This window comes from Balearica regulorum, chromosome 2 (assembly GCF_011004875.1).
Source record: "Balearica regulorum gibbericeps isolate bBalReg1 chromosome 2, bBalReg1.pri, whole genome shotgun sequence".
Classification (NCBI taxonomy): Eukaryota; Metazoa; Chordata; class Aves; order Gruiformes; family Gruidae; genus Balearica; species Balearica regulorum.
In genome coordinates, this window is record NC_046185.1 from 94,094,267 (window position 1) to 94,114,195 (window position 19,929).

A 19,929-nucleotide genomic window follows, 5' to 3' on the forward strand; every position below is an offset into this window, starting at 1 on the left:
ATTCCCTCCCTGCTTCTTTTGAGGACATTTATTTGATTTATGGGACTTTGCTTTTGAATATAAGGTAGTGCTTTAGGATTCACTTCTTACTCACCAATAGTACGAAGGTAGAACAGTCACAGATGGACGGTTGTGCGTCCAGATGCCGTGGCACAACGAGCAGGGGTTGGCTTTGCCCTGGCCTGCTAACAGCGTTGCGGTTTCTTCCTGGAGGAGCAATAACCCACTCCTGAAGAGGTGTTCTGCAAGGGGCCTGGTAACGCACTGCAGAGCTGCTCCATGTGGGCCACGTCTTACATGGACACGTTCCACTCGGGTCCTACCTCACCTTGGAAAACAGCACTCTGTGCTGCTCTCTTAATGCAACAGTAGTTTGTGTGTCAACTGCCTCCATCAGAAATCAACTAAGGTCTGATCTCTCTCCTTTTATCTTTATGATCTCCGATGGGGGAACATTATTCAGTCAATTAGTTGTTGATGCTGCACCAGCAGGTTTTTACTTGAAATTCCAGATAGGCAAGTCAGGCCAGATTTTATTATTGTTAATCAATAAGTCTCGGAGTACAATGTCAAAGAAACCCACGTTCCCTCAAAAGTACCATTAATAACATTGGTTGAGCTAAAATAAGAGTTTCAATAGATTTTATGGGACAACTTGAAATTAATTGCATTATATTCCAAATATTATTATTTCAAGCTTCACAATGAAAGAAGGACCATTGACTAAATACCTACTAAGGTGTTCAGTTAAAAAATATTTAAAATATGGATTTTTCCATCTGTAATTAGGCAGGGTGCTCTGCAGTGCAAGCATCAGCAGCATCAGTGAAGATCCTCCAGGAGTGACCTAGTGTCCTTGGCTGCAGCTGAGCCAGACCACCAGGCAGGAATGAGTCTGCACCAGGGTAAGTGAGGGCAGGAATTGACTGAAATGAGCATTTCAGTTCCTGCTTTGCCACTGCTTTATTACTGTTTTTTGTGATTGAAGCAGGGAACTCCCAAGTGTGCATGGAAAGGTGATCCTATTCATTTTAAGCATCTCTCATCTGACTAGCTCACATTGTAATCTAAAATTAGGGAGTCCCAGAGGAATATAATCTCTTTTCATCTTCTTTTCTGCTGATGTAATAATATTTGATCATAAGAAATTACACAAAAGCCCATTATGCCCGCTGCTTGGTTCAGGTTCACCTTTGCTTGTCTGCCTCCTCATTAGAGATCAGTTCAATGTCTCAACAGCCTCAGGTGTTGCATCATTTGCCTAAGAGGAACAGGGAGAAAGAATGAGACATGTTTTACTGGAGGTTGCATCATTCCTTCAGGTTTTTCGTTAAGAGGTAGAACAAAGGGGAGCTATGATCAGACAGAAGCTCCTTGATATAACCTCTTGTCACATACGTATGCCATGTCAGCTGTGTCCACGTAGAAACCCCTATCTCGGTCTCTGTCTATTGCACAGACCATTTCATTTGGAGAACCACAGCCTTTCTCACATGCTGTGGCAATGCCTGGCATTTTACACCATCCCAGTTTTGTCCTGTGAAATAAAGATGTAGGAGGGTTTGGAGACAAGTTGCTGGAATAAAGAACAAAATACTCCAGGGCCTCCCCTGAAGGATGTACAGTTCAGAGGAATGCTGTTAAGAGACTCAAAACTTTACTCCTGAATTTCAATCACCAGAGCAGGGTATCCCATGGCAGAGGCCTATAGCCTTTTTTTTTTTTTTTTTTTTAATAGCAGGTAGTTGTACCATGCATAGCAATTCTTAGATGATGGACAGAAGCTCTGCATTTGTTCCTGAAGTACAGAGGAAATTGGGGAGCCAGAGTACAACTTGGGTTTGCTTACAGGGAGGGCTGGGGAAAAACAGTTGTGTTTTTTCCACCTCCTGCTGATTGCCACATCCAAAAGAAAAAGTGACAGATGCAAAAGTGACAGATGCAAAAGCCAGCATCCCATGGAGAAATATCCTTGGTGTTCTACACTTGGCGGAAGGGTGGGGAGGAGGGAAATCCCTGAAACCTGTTAATTCCCCACTATTAATTATTTAGCTCTGTTGAGATTTCAATATACAAGTTTCCCCTTCCTCTGACTTTTGATAGGGCATGGTCACCTACTCTGTATTTTGACATTCCCAGTCCTCTGTGGTGAGTATGCCCACAGGGAAAAGAAAATGCTATCTCCCCCCCCCCCCCCCCCCCCCCCCCCCCCTAAAGTGTTTTTTGGCTGATCACCTGAAACTGTATGACAGGGACTGGCAGGAGAGCTTTGCAGCAGGGGCTAGCTGGTGTGACGTGCCTCTGGGAAGGGAGAGCGCTGAAGGGATACGGGAGGCAGTGAGGAGGGAGGGAGAGCGGTCGCTACAACTCATCTCTGTGTCCCTCAGTGCTTGGGGCTTGGAGGAATGCTTAAACCTCGAAACATGGGAGATTTTCATTCAGTGCAGACTACCTAGGGCTCCTGGCTGGCTCCAGGCAGCTGAAACATGACATGGCCCAACCTCATCTTCTGCACAAAAAGACAAGGCACCTTCAGGTTTTGTCATCTTATTAGAGTAGATCCCCACCTCCAAGCCCCATACTTCCCAAGACATACCTCCTTCACACTCTTTCAAGATAACCCTTAATCCATGGGGCCACAGCGCCATGTTGTCCAATGTAGTCCCTGCTTGACATGCTGAAAACCAGAGAGGTTTGTACAGTGACGTAGTAGCCTTTTGTAGCATAACTGATATCCAAATAAAGGAGCTCTCAGGTGCATAGGTCGCTCTTCAGGTCTTAATGATTGCCAAGCTCTTTTCCTAACCCTTGTTACTTCTTGTTACAACAAGAGATTTTAAATCTTCCTACAGTTTGTGCCTCGCATTCTCAAGCCATTGCTGCTAGTAGCATCACTGCTACAGGATATCCCAGACAGAGCTGCAACACGTAAGCTGCTCAACACCTCTCACACAGAAGTATAATGGTTGGGCCATTTCTGCAGGGAAAAGGTGTCAGAAGTTGACAATTTTTTGATTTTATGTCTAAGGCAGTCCAACACAGTTGGGCAGCCCAAGACAGAGGCCACAGAAGGTATTTTGTCAGGGAAAACAAGAGTAGGACAAGGACTGGGACAAAAAGGCCTATGTTTCGTTCAGTATACTCTCTCCCAGATCTGGAATGAAGCCAGGACACCCAAACCTAATAATTCCCCTGATAGTCATCAACATTTGTCCAACTTCTGGCAAAGGAGCCCCAAATCCCTAGCACTGATCAGCCTGGAGAAGGTCAGCCTGCAACTGCTGTCAGCTCATCTGTGTGCTGGGCTGTGTGATCCACCAGCTGGTGAATCACAGAGACATCAAATTTACAGAGCTGATTTTTTTTTTTTTTTGCTGCTGTTTGGGTTGTTTATGTTTCTTAGTTTAAAGTGCTTGCCTGTAGCATAGGAATGCTTCAAATTCTTTGCAGAAGGATGAGGCAAATCACCCACCTTAATCTTTATGCAAAAGGAGACTGAATTATTATACACGTACTACTTTTTCCCTGGCATTCCTGCCTCATTCAACACAAAGAATGAAAATGACACTTAATCAGAAGTCACTCAACATTTTGTTTTCTTCTTGTCACTCAGCATGTGGCCCTTGGCCTCCTTCATCGTGCGCTGTTCAGAGCCCGCTGTGGGAACAAAATTCATCATTGCCTTACGGCCTCATCTGCACTGCACGTCACTACAGCACCCAAATGCTTTGAAAGTATTAACAAACTTACTTATGCAATCCCCCTGAAAATGCTGTATTACCCTCATTTTACAGAAAGGCAGCTGACGCACAGAAAGATATAGCTTTCTGGAAAGGTCAAAATCACATTTTCAGAGCACATATTCTTCTAATTTTCAGTTTAAATTTTTAGGGTTTAATGCTTCAAACGAGACCGCAAGTGGGCACACCCAGAACACTGACTGGGAACGTCTGATAGCTGCAAAACATCTGCAGCCCCTTGCAGGAGCTCTATGGCACAGGCTGGGAAGGGATGCCTTTCTCTAGGACCGCATTCAGCTGCCAAAGGCTCCTTTCCCCTTTTACCAATGCCTGCCTCATTCATCACGTGCCTTCTAACTTCTGCTGACAGTGAAAAGGAAGTAGAAAAGAAGGACTGAGAGTGAATGGGAATGTGCAGAAGGAACCTGGAAGCCATCAGGTCCACTCCCTTCCTTTGATGCGGAAAGAGAGAGCCCCGCCTGATCCCTGATGCCTCAGCTCTGAGGACCAGCAATTCCTCCATCTTTCCAGGTGACTCTATGCCAGCATTTTGTTGCTTGTGGAACTGTTCACAACTTCTTCGTGAAGCCTAACCTACATCTCCTTGACACAGCTCAAACTTTTTGTCTTACCCACTGCAGACAGAGAGAGCAGGTACGTCCTCCTTTGGAGGAACTGGCCGCTTTCCACAGCTCCAGCTTCTCACCAGAGCCACTCTGTGCATTCGCAATCCTGCTAGAAATGTAGTGTGTGATCACACGAGAACTATGTCCACAGTACATGGGGACAAGATGAAAGGAGGAGCAAATTAAGATTTGGCAGTCATCCCTGCATCGCCTAGCCAGGTCTTTGCTGCCCACCATGATGTTCTTTTAACATCATTCTTCGTAAGTCTGTTTATGTACACGTATATTGTTCTTTGTAAGTCTATTTAGGTACATGCATATTTTAGGAAGTGCCATGCAAGTCAGAAATTGATGCAATAGGTATCACTGCAGCAGCCAAACAGCACAGATGTGGTGACAGCCCTTCCCAAAAACCTAGCCAGAGTGTTGTTTGAAGTTCTAAAACTCACTCTTTGATGCTTCAAGCACATACTTCCTGCAATGCTCTTAAACAAACACCCAATTATCAGTCACTGATGTTCATGTTTGATGTTGATTAGCAACTCTGTGTTAAATTAAAATTTACGCCCAAGCTATTCCACAGTGTGGCTGGCCACAAACTGGCTGCCCAGAAGCAATTGTGCTCTGTTAATCCCACCTCATTTTTGCAGAACAGAGCTGAAGCTGGTGGAAGGTGCTCTCTGGGGAGACACTTTACTGCTTGCATTAGCAAAGTTCCCAGGAAAGCGGTAGAGTAGATCCTTATAACTGGCAGGGAAAAAAAAAAATCATTACTCATTGGATTTCAGTACCATCTGGTGTAGCTCAAGAGATGGTCTGAATACCTTCAGCCAGCAGGATGCTCTTCTGGCAAGAGTTTAAGAATTCAGTAGGAAACCCAGTTATTCAAGGTGAATTTTATGAATGCCAGATAGTAAGGAATAGCTTGCAAACTCAATCTTTAAATCAGCTGCCCCAAGGCTCCCTGCCACTACTGTATGTTTCTTCAGCTGTAGAATGAAATAGCAACAAGTTCCCCTCTGTGAGGCTCTGCTCAGTGGAGATCTTGATGTTGATTGCTTCATCCTGCTTGGGATGAGGCTCGGTGCGAGGGCTGGACTTTTGCCTGGAGAGCCATGCTTATTTGTGAGAGGGTGTACTTTCAGCTTGTTGAAAGCACCTGTCAGGCAGGAGCATATAGATCTCAAGGACAGGAGGGGATAATTATTTTAAAATGTTTAATTATATAGAAAGAGAAATAATTTATATAGTTCACTATGCTCAAATGAAGTTGAGTTTGGCTTAGAAAATAAAACAAACAAACCCCCTAGAGCTTGTGTGTACAGTCTGTATTCAGTGTTTCTAGGTATTTATGTTCTGAAACACAGTTTCAAAAGCTTCCACTAGTAATTTGATTGTGCCAGAGTCATACCAAACACTTAACCCATCAGCACATACCTCACCAAGAACTTTTCTGCTTCTGTATCATCACCCTCCGTATGCAAAATAGCTGATATTCCAGATTCCCTCAGTTAGAAGAGTGGATGAATATTCAAATTGTATCAGTACAGAGTAATTTTGTTAATACTAAAGAGCCTGGGGGTACAAGCCATAAAGGGAAAGAAGGGGAAAAAGAAAGCGCCTTTTAACAATGTATATTGGAAACTTTTCAAATTATTTGAAATGATCCATTTCATTACTGCTCATAGAAAACTGTCTAAGAATACACACCTAGAGGTGTTTACAACAGAAAACTAGACAAGTAGTTTTGACAGTTCAATGCTGACCTAAAAAGAAAGAAAAGGGAAAAAAGGGAAAAAAGAAGAAAAAAGGGGAAAAAAAGAAGAAAAAAGGGAAAAAAGAAGAAAAAAGGGAAAAAAGAAGAAAAAAGGGAAAAAAGAAGAAAAAAGGGGAAAAAGAAGAAAAAAGGGGAAAAAGAGGAAAAAAGGGGAAAAAGAAAAAAAAGGGGGAAAAAAGAAGAAAAGGTACCACCTGTTAATCCTGCTCCTAGCCTTGCTATTGGTACCCATTGGTGACTTGCAAGTGCTCCAGGAAGGGGGGGCATGAGGAATCACACAGGAAAATTTAAACTCTATACTGAAACAATTCACAGTGAAACGCACTATAGAATAGCCTTCCTGAACAGCTAGTAGGACTCCAACCAGCTGGACTATTTAGGAGTGGATTGGCCAAAATACCAGAGCATGCACACCCCCATGGCCTCCACCTTTTACAGGCAGGACAAGATGAACCTCCCTAAAAAGCCTTTTCTCTCTCTAGTTATTATTCCTGGGACACTGGGCACAGAAAACTGCCCAGTTGTAAAGGTGTGGAGACTTCTGTGAATGTACGCCAGCACTGAATTTAGTCCATTGTTGTTCCAGAAAAAAACATTCCCTGTTTTTGCAGCAGGAAGCCAGGGTCTCAGTGTGGTGCTCTGCCAGGAATAATGTCAGTTTTCTCCCCTGCTAGTTTGTCCTGTGATCTTGTCATTTGGCTGCCAGGGCCGTCCGCAGGTAATCACCAAAACAGCCTGACAACGATAGGCTTTCCTCAGTCTGAGGAAAAACTGTGACTGTAAAACACAGCTAGCGTTCAGTGGGTCTGGAGCATTGCTCAGAGCCGTTGTAGGAGCTCAGCCTTTCAAGCCCAGTGGCCATTTTCCTGCTCCCATGTGGTATGTTTTGCCCAGTTCTCTCCTTGTTGATGTAAGGTGAAAACTCCCTCCGTAGCTGCGGCTCAACAGCACTGCCAATGTCATATCTCTCCACTCTAAAAGTCAAGCCCAGCACGCCATGGATATCCTGTGTTTCTAACAGAAACATTTTTTTTCAGTGGTTTCCCTTGCTCACAGCTAAACTCCAGAGCAGTTACCTTGACATAAAGAGGGAAGGCTCTGGGGCTGTAGCACATAACACCAGGTACAAATGAGAAACAAAGAATTTCCTTTGGTCCCACTGTACAAAGTTGATAGTGGGGACCCTATTCCCAGGTGTTCCGCAAAAACTGCTTTTCCCCATTCATTCTCCTTCAGTGACCCTTGGCTTAAGTATTAGCTCTCAGCGATACAATATTAGTGACCATGCATGAAAACCAACTGTATTTAAAGACCTCGTTTCAAATACTCTTTCTTTTAATTCCTTCCCTTTGATGCTGATATTTCTGCTGTCTCCACTGTTACCTACAGAATTTGCCAGCAGTGGAGGGCTGGAAGTCAGCTCAACAGATGCTAGAAATGCCACCGCTCCCACTGAGCTCATTTGAGAAAGCAGTGCGTGTGCACTTGGCTCTGAAGAAGCTCGCCAAGACTGGGAGCGCTGCAGAATTAAATTATGCTTCATCCGGGAATTAATATAGCAAGATGTACTGTTCACTCAAGCTTTCTCCAAGCTGTGATTAGAGTACAGGGACAAACCCCACTCTAGTCCCTGGCAGTCATTGGCCTCTCTGCAAGGATATATTGAAGTCTGAATTTCTGCTTCCCAAGGGTAAAGGCCACTTCATTGCCTGCTTACTAGAGAGTAGAACAAGCACCTTCATGCTTTCTCCTCAGGTGGCTCCCCGTAACTAGGAACAGCTCTGTGCAGTCAGCATATATCCACCTCTTTCCCTTCCTCTGCCTCCTTTGCCACATGGACTAGGCAACACTTGGATGACTGTTGAGCAGCTTGTGTGCCTCAAAAGTCTCTTGTTCCAGAGCTAAACAGTCTTGTCACCCTTGTGCCTCTGTAATTCCTTTAGACTGTTATCTCATTGGGTTTTTTTCGCTTCACTTGGAAGTTTGTTGGCTTGTAGACCAGTTCTTCCGAGGTTGAACAGCTTCTTCAGGTCCTGCTGGTTCCTGCACTAGAAAACATAAGCAACACTGATACCTGTGATAGCAATGTGGTACTGATGGTGGAGAGTTTGGATTCTGACCAAAATTAAAAACCAATCTTAACTTCCAATTCTGATTTTGGACCTCCAGTCCCAATATCCTGACTTTAGATTTTGCCCCAGGCTCTTTTTTTTTTTTTTTCTTTCTTCTTTTTTCTTTTTGCATTTATAGACTCTTGAGCAACCATCAGAAAGACTAGACTCGTGATCAGGAAACAGAAAGGCTTGGTAATCTGTCTTGCCCCTGTTTAAATAACATTTTAATCTACTCCTAAGAAGTACTTCTAAAATTTGTGGTAATACATACTTCCACACTTTCTTAACACATAGCAAAATAACTAAATAAAGCACCAAGCATTAATTTTAAAGAAACTAGTTAGAAATGCCGTTTCAGTTTAGAACATTATTGGTAATTTTCATATAACAACCGCTCTTCAACACAGTACTGTTTAATCTCAGCCATGTAATTATAAATGCTGAAGGTTTTTCCCAATATGTAATTTTCTCCATCCTCAAAAATATCACTGCAAGCAACACCTCACAGGAAATACAGTAAAGACCATAAACCCGCTTGATTACAGTTGCAGGCTGTTAGGTGAGCAATGCTGAGCAAAATTATAGGTCACCCATGATCCCACAGCATTAACCCTGTGCCCGCAATTAATACGTGCACACATTGATTTCAAAAGGCTACCATTTTCACAGCCCCAGCACATCATACAGAAAGGATCTGATGCCTCCAAAACAGAGCTGTACGCAAGGAACAAGTGCATCAAAGCAGATGCCCAGAAACTGTACCAAATCCTCCTGAGAGAATCATAGAATGGTTTGGGTTGGAAGGGACCTTAAAGATCATCTAGCTCCAACCCCCCTGCCATGGGCAGGGACACCCTCCACTAGACCAGGTTGCCCAAAGCCCCACCCAACCTGGCCTTGAACACTTCCAGGGATGGGGCATCCACAGCTTCTCTGGGTAACCTGTTCCAGTGCCTCACCATCCTAACAGAGAATTTCTTCCTAATATCTAATCTAAATTGACCCTTCTTCAGCTTAAGGCTGTTACCACTTGTCCTGTCACTCCATGCCCTTGTAAACAGTCCCTCTCCAGCTTTCCTGTAGGCCCCTTTAGGTACTGGAACGCTGCAATTAGATCCCCCCCGGAGCCTTCTATTCTCTAGGCTGAACAACCCCAACTCTCTCAGCCTGTCCTCATTGGAGAGGTGCTCCAGCCCTTGACCATCTTCATGGCCCTCCTCTGGACTTGCTCCAACACCTCCATGTCCTTGTTATGTTGGGTGCACTAGAGCTGGATGCAGTACTCCAGGTGGGGTCTCACAAGAGCAGAGTAGAGGGGCAGAATCACCTCCCTCAACCTGCTGGTCACGTTTCTTTTGATGCAGCCCAGAATACCGTTGGCTTTCTGGGCTGCAAGCATACATTGCTGGCTCATCCACCAACACCCCCAAGTCCTTCTCCTCAGGGCTGCTTTCAATCCATTCTTCACTCAGACTCAAATACAATACTATTTGTATTTGAGATTGCTCTCACCCATGTGCAGGACCTTGCACTTGGCCTTGTTTAACATCATGCCCATGGCAGGGGGGCAGGGGAGTTGGAACTAGATGATCTTTAAGGTCCCTTCCAACTCAAAGCATTCTATGATTTTATGAGGTTTGCACAGGCCCACCGCTCCAGCCTGTCAAGGTCCCTCTGGACGGTATCCCTTCCCTCCGGCGTGTCGACCACACCACACAGCTTGGTGTCATCGGCAAAACTTGCTGAGGGTGCACTCAATCCCACTGTCCATGTCGCCGACAAAGATGTTGAACAGTGCCAGTCCCAATACTGACCCCTGAGGAACACCATTTGTCACTGGTCTCAACTTGGACATTGAGCCATTGACCACAATTCTTTGAGTGTAACCATCCAGCCAATTCCTTATCCACCAAGTGGTCCATCTGTCAAATCCATGTCTCTCTGATTTAGAGATGAAGATGTTGTGCGGTATGGTGTCAAATGCTTTGCACAAGTCCAGAGAGATGATGTCACTTGCACTTCCCTTATCCACCAACGCTGTAACCACATTGTAAAAGGCCACCAATTTTTCAGGCACGATTTATCCCTAGTGAAGCCAAGTTGGCTGTTACCAATCACCTCCTTATTTTCTATGTGTCTTAGCATAGTTTCCAGGAGGATTTGCTCCATGGTCTTGCCAGGCACGGAGGCGAGACTGGCTGGCCTGGAGTTCCCTGGGTCTTCCTTTTTCCTTTCTTGAAAATGTGGATTATGCTTCCCCTTTTCCAGTCAGTGGGAACTTCACTGGACTGTCACGACTTCTCAGATATGATGGAGAGTGGCTTAGCACCTTCATCCACCCATTCCCTCAGGACCCGCAGATGCATCTCATCAGGTCCCATGGACTTGTGCACCTTCAGGTTCCTTAGGTCTCAGATCTGCTCTTGTCCTGCAGTGGTTGGTTCTTCATTCTCCCATCCCCTGCCTTTGCCTTCTGCCACTTGGGCAGTGTGGCTAAAGCACCTGTCAGTGAAGACCGAAGCAAAAAAGTCATGGAGTACCTCAGCCTTCTCCATATCCTGGGTAACCAAGTCTCCTTTTTCCTTCCAGAGAAAGCCCACATTTTCCCTAGTCTTCCTTTTATCATTACATACCTATAGAAGCTTTTCTTGTTGTCCTTAAAATCCCTGGCCAGATTTAATTTTATCAGGGCTTTTTCTTTCCTAACCTGACCCCTGGCTGCCCAGACAATTTCTCTGTATTCCTCCCAGGCTACCTGCCCTTGCTTCCACCCTCTCTAGGCTTCCCTTTTGTGTTTGAGTTTGCCCAGGAGCTCCTTGTTCATCCATGCAGGCCTCTTGGTGTTTTTGCCTGACTACTTCTTTGTTGGGATGCATCACTCCTGAGCTTGGAGGAGGTGACCCTTGAATATTAGCCAGCTGTCTTGGGCCGCTCTTCCTTCCAGGGCTTCATCCCATGGTACTCTACCTAGCGGATCCCTGAAGGGGCCAAAGTCTGGTCTCCTGAAGTCCAGGCTAGTGAGCCTCCTGGTGTGCCTTCCTCACTGCCCTGAGGATCTTGAACTCCACCATTTCACAATCACTGCAGCCAAGGCTGCCCTGGAGCTTCACATTCCCACCAGCCCCTCTTTGTTGGTGAGAACAAGGTCTAGCACGGCACCTGAGAGCTGAAATACTACCAGTGCATAAAGCAGGAATGAGAGAAAAAGAAAATCAGAAAGAGGAAGGAAAGGGAGGGGGAAACGTTCTTTGACAGAAGACAGAGAACAACAATTTCTGGCACAGCCTATATGCCAAAGGAACGAGAACAATGAACAGTCCCTGGAGGTCGGCAGGACAGATCACAGTGTCTCTTAAGCACAAAACAGTCTCACTTTGATGATTTCCTTTAGGTTTACTGTGCATGGGTAGAGGGGCAGTTGAGCTGATAAGTGGTTGAAGACACTACAAGAAAAGTTACAGATTTTGTTGACAGCTAAAAAGTGAAAATGCTTAAACAATGGGAGTCCAACTGGTGATGGGCACCTGGTGGCTATGCTGGATTGAATGGTTCTGTAGGTGCCCTCACCTCTGACGCATGGGCTTCTACTAAGAAAACATTCAAGCCTGAGAGCTCTTGCTTGGCTCTCAAGCTCATTCACTCAAAAGTTTTTCCTAAATTAATAACATGTTGGCACACTCAGGTCATGCAATATGAAATAAGCTGCCTTGAAACCCAGGCAAAAATTTCCTCTTGTCAAAAAAAAGAAAAAGTCTAGAACTCCTGAATATAATAAAATATGAGGGTTTAAGCTGAGAAGTTGCAAACAGGAAAAATACTTGTTTGACAATATGAATATATATATTATTTCATTCTCAGGAGATCTTGTTTTATTTTTTTTAAATTGCTAATGTGCAGAACTGAAGTGATGTGCTTTCTATTTCAGGATGTTAAGCATATTGGGCTCTGAGAGCAATTAAGAGATGACTAATACATTTGTGCTCTTCTTCCTTTGCTCGTTTATATTGCTATGGTTTATTTTTCCAATTTGCCTATTTTTCAAGGTGGTTCTTTAATCCCTCCCAGGGAGCACATTTGCTTTCATTACCTTATTCTCAGGAGCATATGGATAAGGAGCCTGGCTCTCCACACTGAGGTTTACAGATATTAAACAAAAGCAGGACAGAGCCTGGAGGCCAATGGCTCTGTTGTACTTGTCAATAGCTCATCCAGGCTGGTGAAAGCAGAGGGAGAGATTTTTTTTCAGTTTCTTCTCAGACCACAGAACTTCCTTTAGCAAACTTCACTACATGGCTCCTTTATTTTCCAAACTGGGTCTATGACCGTCTAAACCTAAACAAACAGCAAGCAATGACAGTCTTGGACAATTTGTGGACTATCAGCTGCTGTGAACTTGGTCAGAGGAAGATGAAAGTTTGGGGACTTGAGAACGGGGGGAAATTTTGTTCATTTTGCCTTGTGCTAGACTGACAAATGAAGACTATCCATCTGCTGGAGTGGGTGGGGAAACTCCCAACATCTTTCCTTTCACCAGCTGGCTCTCACATAAGTTGAATATTCCTGCCTAGCCGCATCCTGAAATCCACATGCATGACTACAGTAGGACTGGAAAAATAACCCCCTAAATTCAGAAGTGTAGCTAATCATACATATGAACTGGATTGCAGCCTTTGCCAGGTAATGGGATTCCACAAACAAGGAATCACTCCAGCTGGACTTAAAAGATCTAGTGCAGGCTTTTTAATCATGCTGCTCCAAGACTGGTGATATTTTGTACGATCCCGTCTCCTGCTGAGTCTCTCCCTGGACCCCCTTGTACTGTGTGTATATTCAACAGTATTTGTTAGAACAAGACTTCTGGGAATAGAAACTGGAAGACATCCAGATATTTCAAGCTTGCAGCCTCTTTGCATCATGTCCTCTGCAAAACAGGCTTCCTTTATGAGGATGGAATAGGCAGTCCATTGATTGGACAGAAGACCACCACACAGCAGGCCTCACAACAGCAGCGAGTCCTGACAACTACAGCAATTCACTGGAGATACTACAGAGTACTGGCTTAATTTTTCCCTACAGAGACCCTGGGCACCCAGCCCTGTTTCCTCCTTGCTCAACCCTGTCCGTGAGTGGTCTCAGTCTCAGAAGGCTCACGGGTGCAGCCCCCAGACCCGCACCCCACCACTGCTCCCTACTCAGGGGCTCCTGTACAGTTTGGTGCAACTAGGTGCTATACAAAGGGAGAACAGTACATCCACTGAAAAGGAAAATGAGCGCTGCTTTGATTTGCAGGCAGTTATACCAGAAGCAGCACCTGGCTACCAAAAGGGGAAAGTAGAAAAAGCCTTATATTAAACTCTCATGATGGCTTTCAGGTGACTGAAGACCATAACTACGAACACAACCATTCTGGAGAGGGGCTGGGAGTAGCTGTGGAGTTGCCTGGAGAGTACCAGAACAAAGCCAAATATATAGCCGATGTGAAATATGCTATAAGATGCGATGCAGGCATTTAAGCTACCAGGTTAAAAATTCAGACTCCGCATCCACAAGTGAGCACTGATGGCAATAGCTGGGTTTTCAGGAGCAGCAAGGACTATGCAGAGCTCCTTAAATCAGTGATCTGTGCCATTTGAAAAAGTAGGGCACATAAAACCAGCCCCCAAAGCACATAGTTTGACATACAGCATTTTATATACTGTTGTTCCGAGAGGCGAAAAAATAACTCTTGGGAGTTCAGCTATAGACATCGTTATAAACAATCGCTACCACTGTGTGCAAAGCTCAACAAGTTACTAGTAGCAGCAGTGGGCGTGTAATAAGGTTTGTTTGTTTGGGAGTAAATTCCAATTTTTTTTTGTTAGACTGAACCAAAATTGTGGATGTGTTTATTTCTTAACAAAACCAAGAGCAAAATAACTGAGAATTTCCAGTCTTATATTAGCTCAACTCAATTTTTCCTAAAGCTTAAATAATTTTTAAATAAACCTTTTGAAATAAGCAATTAAGCATCAAAACATATTCTAAATGTTAGTGTTTCAATATCTTTTTAATTCAGCTCAGCTATTGGCAGAATTTGACCCAAGATACTGAATAAGTTTGTTATAAATTTTTCAGTTAATCTGCTGCTCACCAGAAACGCTTCACTCCTTTCCAATTAAGAGTTCAGTTGGCAAGAATAACAGGTTCTGATTGAAACTAGACTGTACTTAATCATATTGCACATCTGAACTTTGGTTTTCTTCAGATGCTGACAGTAAATTAAAAATCTTTCAGGCATGATTTCTAGATGATCAGTCTTCTAGAAGAGCATGTATTCACATCAAGCTAGAAAGAAAAAAATGCAGAACTAAACTGGGAGAGCATCATTTAGAGGACACTCAATAGTGTCATAGTTTCCCTAAGAAAAGGGGATGTGTTGTCCCATTATCGAGCTCTTTTCAACCTCTAGTAATTAGACAACCCTTCATCTTATTTCAATATGCTTACCATAATGTTAGAGGAAGGGTCCAAACAGGTGGAGAGGCCGTAAGTAAACCCACATAGATGCCCTGACCGAGAAGGCTGCAATGTAGGCTCCCATATCTTGGTAGATGAGGAAAAACCCCCGAAAGGAAAGACAAACCTCAAGGATGCCAAGCTACAAATACAAACCCTTTGGAAACCAGGTACTATTAGCTCCTCAGTACATAGCATTTTTTTCTAGTTTCATAGAATCATAGAATGGTTTGGGTTGGAAGGGATCTTAAAGACCATCTAGTTCCAACCCCCCTGCCATGGGCAGGGACACCCTCCACTAGACCAGGTTGCCCAAAGCCCCATCCAACCTGGCCTTCAACACTTCCAGGGAGGGGGCCTCCACAGCTTCTCTGGGCAACCTGTTCCAGTGCCTCACCACTCTAGCAGTAAAGAATTTCTTCCTAATATCTAATCTAAATCGACCCTCCTTCAGCTTAAATCCATTGCCCCTTGTCCTGTCACTACACTCCCTCATAAACAGTCCCTCTCCAGCTTTCCTGTAGGCTCCATTCAGGTACAGGTAAGCCACAATTAGATCTCCCCAGAGCCGCCTTTTCTCCAGGCTGAACAATCCCAACTCTCTCAGCCTGTCCTCATAGGAGAGGTGCTCCAGCCCTCTGATCAGCTTCGTGGCCCTCCTCTGGACTCTTTCACCACTTTCCAAAGATCACTAGAAAACTAAAACCAGTAAAATACAGTCATCCATTTGCAGATGAAGGAAGACTTGGTCCTTTTTTTTGGAGGTTCGCACCATGGCTACATGTACTCAGCACAAGACCCACACAATGGCCAGGTAGGGGGAGGGGGGCTTAGAGCACAGCTCACCAAGGAAACCTCAGCAGCATTTCTGGCTCAGGCAATTGCTGTCCCTACCTCCTGCCCGTGCAGGGAGCCACGTCTGAGGAGTCACCCAGCTGTAGAGAGGAGGTGGCAGCGCTAGGCTGGGGGCACTGCTCAGATCAGCTGCAGCAAAACTGACATGAGATCCGGCCTAAGTGTGGCCAGGGTCCTTTTCTACAGAGGAACGTTCAGCAGGCTCATTGTTCGAGGTACATGAATACAAAGCAAGTAGCTTGCACATTGTGACTGTTAGTCTTTTTCCCTAATCTGTCCCTGCTCTTTTTACCTACAGGCAGCAGGGAACAGTTTCTAAACTGTCCTGGATTACCCCATTCCCCATGTCCCATCACTTGTCTGCTCTCCCACAGCAGAACTGGGGTAGCTCCAGAGGGCCAGAAATGACCTGAAGGAACAAACCTTTTGATCATCCTTTGTAGCCAAGCAAATCTGTGATGCTTGTGTGTGTTAATCAGATAGCTACAGTGGACACAGAGCACCAGATTCAGGAGACACCATGAGCAGAACACTTATACCTTGCTCCTCACTAAAATGAAACTGAAAAAGTGAAGTAGAGTTGCAGAAAAATGTTCTAGCTAGACACACGTGATTGTCAATGATAAAAAAAAAAGAAAGAAAGAAAGAAAAAAAAGCAAACAGACAAACTCCCAATACACGCTCTGTTTGGAAAACATTTTGAATGCAAGCGGAGAAGGCTGCAGCAATAACAATGGGCCATGGGGAGCAGCACATATGCTGCATTTAACTCTGTGCAGTCCCAGGCTCCTGAAGAGCAGCTTATCTTCAGTGCTGGGAAATGCAACTCCTGATAACGGTCCATGATGAAGATATCATAACCTAGCTGGAAACGTTCTGTAAACTTCCTGCCAAGGAAAATGGTCGAGCACAGGCTATTAAGCTGCAATAGTACCTACCCACTTTATTAGTGTGCACTGAATTTGTTTTGTTTAAATGACTCTCAGGGGAACAAAGAGCGGAAACAGGCATTACACTTGTTGCATATTTACCACTGAACTCATTCAGCTCCATCACAAGTGGGGGAAGATTTCAAAGCTTTTGCTCACAAGTTGGAACGCTTACTGAGAAGACTTTATTCATAGATACAAGCTAGGTCAGCATTTCCTAACTTTTTTTTTAAAAAGGAAGAATTATTTAAGGCTTTGAAAAAACCTTTCACAGTGAGATCACATATTTTTCATTAACAACCATATCAAAGTTAGGTTAACCTCAATGTTCATTTATTACTTTTGTTCCCCTCTATTCCCTTAATTAAATTTGTTTGCTCACATGATTAGCAACATGTATGAGAACCTGGTCTTTATTTTCCCCTCCTCTTAATTTGGATATTTATCTGCTAATGTCTTGCAGACTGAAGTGGAGGACTGCGCTAAAAGCCTTTCTCCCTGCCAGCCAGATAAGCACTGTTCCATAGAGTAAAACAAAACTTAGCAGATGCAATTCTCAGTGTGCATTTCCCCACACAGTATCAATAAATTACTAAAACTGGAGTATTTGGGATTTTTGAACATTCACATTTTACCATTCACTCCTTAACACTATTAAAAAATCCTGGAGCTAGGCAATGCAAGTCTGACACGTGTCTACTGCATCTTCTGGACCTTCAGGATGTCCAGACTCATCCAATTTGCAACAAGACCTCAGCCTGGACCCGTCAGGCATGAACTATGTGTTCAAATGCAGCAATGCTTTTCGAACCTTACAACGTGGAGAGGTCCAGAGATGCTTTGCAGGAAAATAAATAGCCAAGCTTCTGCAATATCAGTCTAGAGGCAGCTTATGATCAAAACAGATGTAACTAAAAGCCTGATACTCAAAAAGCTCTATTTTAAAGACAGCTTAATCCTCTCGGCACCTTCCTCTTGGATCTGACACTCAAGTTACAGGGTCAACCTCCTGGCTCCTATTCAGAGAGGGCTTTTTGCTGCACTCCAGTAACCTTCAGCGGAGGACTAGCCCTGGGAGGCATCAGCGCCTTGCATGGCTTGCATTAGTTTTTGTCACACTGGAAGGACTATCGCACCTTCAGCCATCTGTGTAGTTCAGGTAATTAAAAAGGGACATTACAAACACACATTTAAATTTTAGTTAAAAGAAGTACAACAAAACATTTGGAAAAGCAGCAGTTGATTGCAATGAGAACAAATGTAAATTGCTGTGTTTCTTTTATGTTCCTGAGTCTGGTTTAGATGTGAATCGTCAGACCTATTAAAGAGTACCCCTAGGCTCTTAAAAACTAGGGGAAGGATACATACATGTGGGGGGTAAGGAAGCAGAAAATAAGGTCTTATTCAAATAAGATCTTACATTGCAGTGATCTCTCTACTTTAACAGTAAACAATACCAGATTAACTATGCAGAGCTCTCCATCTAATTTTTATGTCATCAGTAAAGCCAAACCCAGTAATAAAAATGCAAGTAAATATGAAGGCATGACTTCATATTTCCAGGTTTACTGTGGATGGACTTTCCCCTTTCTTACCAAGAGTAAACAGAGCCTCTAAAAGACTATGAGCACATGGGGTGACTAATAACAATAATGTGAACCTCCCTGGAGCTGCCTGAACTTCTTCCAGAAAGTAAAGGAAGAGCTCCATAGAAATCCTGCCAAACTATCTCATTTTTTTCCTTAATGTTTTGAAGCTAAGAGGTTGGAAAACTTTGAAATTTTGTTTACAGCTTTGGAAAAGTCATATTACTAACCAATAGACTGGAGAAAGAAAAAAAAAAGTGCAGCTGTTTTTGTTCCTTTGAAAGCATCACCCTTCCCCTCAGCCATAGCTCCTCCCCTTCACTTCAGAAACAGCATTTCCAGTGCCCCGTGTTTTACTCAAAGGCAAAAAGTAACCATCTTCCGTAGCGTGGCACACGTGTAGTGATGCGTCAGGGTTTTGTGCCTTTGTGCACAGGCAGCTGCCAGCGTGGCTGGGCTTGTTTCCCCCTCAGAGCAGCCCTGAGAGGCACTGATAAGACATTCTGCTCCTCCGGCAGCGACTATCAACATCCATGAGGCAAAAGGATCACCACAGATGTTGAAAAACCAGTTTAAAAAACAGAGCTGGAGGGGTTCCTTTCTCCTCCCCCCTTCTCAAACCAAGTAGGATAAAAAAAGCACCTGACCCAATGGAACAAAGCCAGGTTTTCTGGTCCAATTATTTTCTACTGCTGAACAATGACCGCTTATACTAAAGATAAAAAGCAAACTCAGCAGTGAAACAGATGAGACCAGGGAGGAACAGCGAGGACAGGCTTGGAAGGAGCCCACGGAGGAAAGCCCCCACGAAACGCCTTGTGCAGAGCCTGCAGTTGGGCTTTGGAGACAACTGCTTGCTGGACAAGTGGTCTAGTTCCTTCCAGAAAGCTCAGGTAGACAGGTACAAGCGTAAATAAACACAAAACCCAAAAATTAAGTGATAAAAATTTATAAAACTCCCAAACATGTTTCAGTATAAATAAAACTAGCTTTTTACTCAGGAGTGACAGTCCCAAGTTACTGTTAAAAGCCAATGTTTTGGGTGACCAAGAAAACCAAATTAAAGGAAAATTATTCTTTGAAAAAGATTAAAAAGATAAAGCAAGCCAAAGTGCTTTTCATTCTCTCTGAGTCAGCCCAGGCAAAGACTGCAACATGTACCATACTTATTTAAGGGGGCAAGGTACATTGCAGCATGTGTTACATGCTGAATCAGCGGTTTTATTGTGGATTAAAGGTGAGCATAGCTATTTGAAAGATGGGGGGAAGCCACACATGGTGGGATATAACTGAAAAATGCATGATGTTGAAAGCAATACTTTGTACTGGAGGAGCTGGGATGCACTTACATCCCCAGCCCTTCCCACCACTACCTCACAGAGGACCAGACATTATTTAAACTGATTTGGAGACTTTCTTCTTCTTACCAGTAGCTCTGGGCATTTGCTAAATATTTGCTCAAAGATGTTTGCTGTGAGTCCTATCAGCGGGACAAGGTACCGGTGAGCGGCCAGGTTCCTTCCCCAGAGCCCTGCAGCCCATCGCACCAGGACCTGAGGTCGGCCACCTTATTCGGGGAAGGATGAGCAGTAATTCGAGGCAGACATTTTGAAGTACAAATCCAGTATGCAAGAGACCAACTAAAAAGCAGGTTTTGTTCCCCGCTCCTTTTAATTAGTTTTGTCTTGAATAGAAGACATTGAAGTCTAATTTTCCAGAGTGAGAGGGAATAAAGGTGGTCTGTGAATGCTCTGAAATATGTTGAAAATTCAGGTAAGACAGTTCAGACAGAGAATAAGTAGGAAAG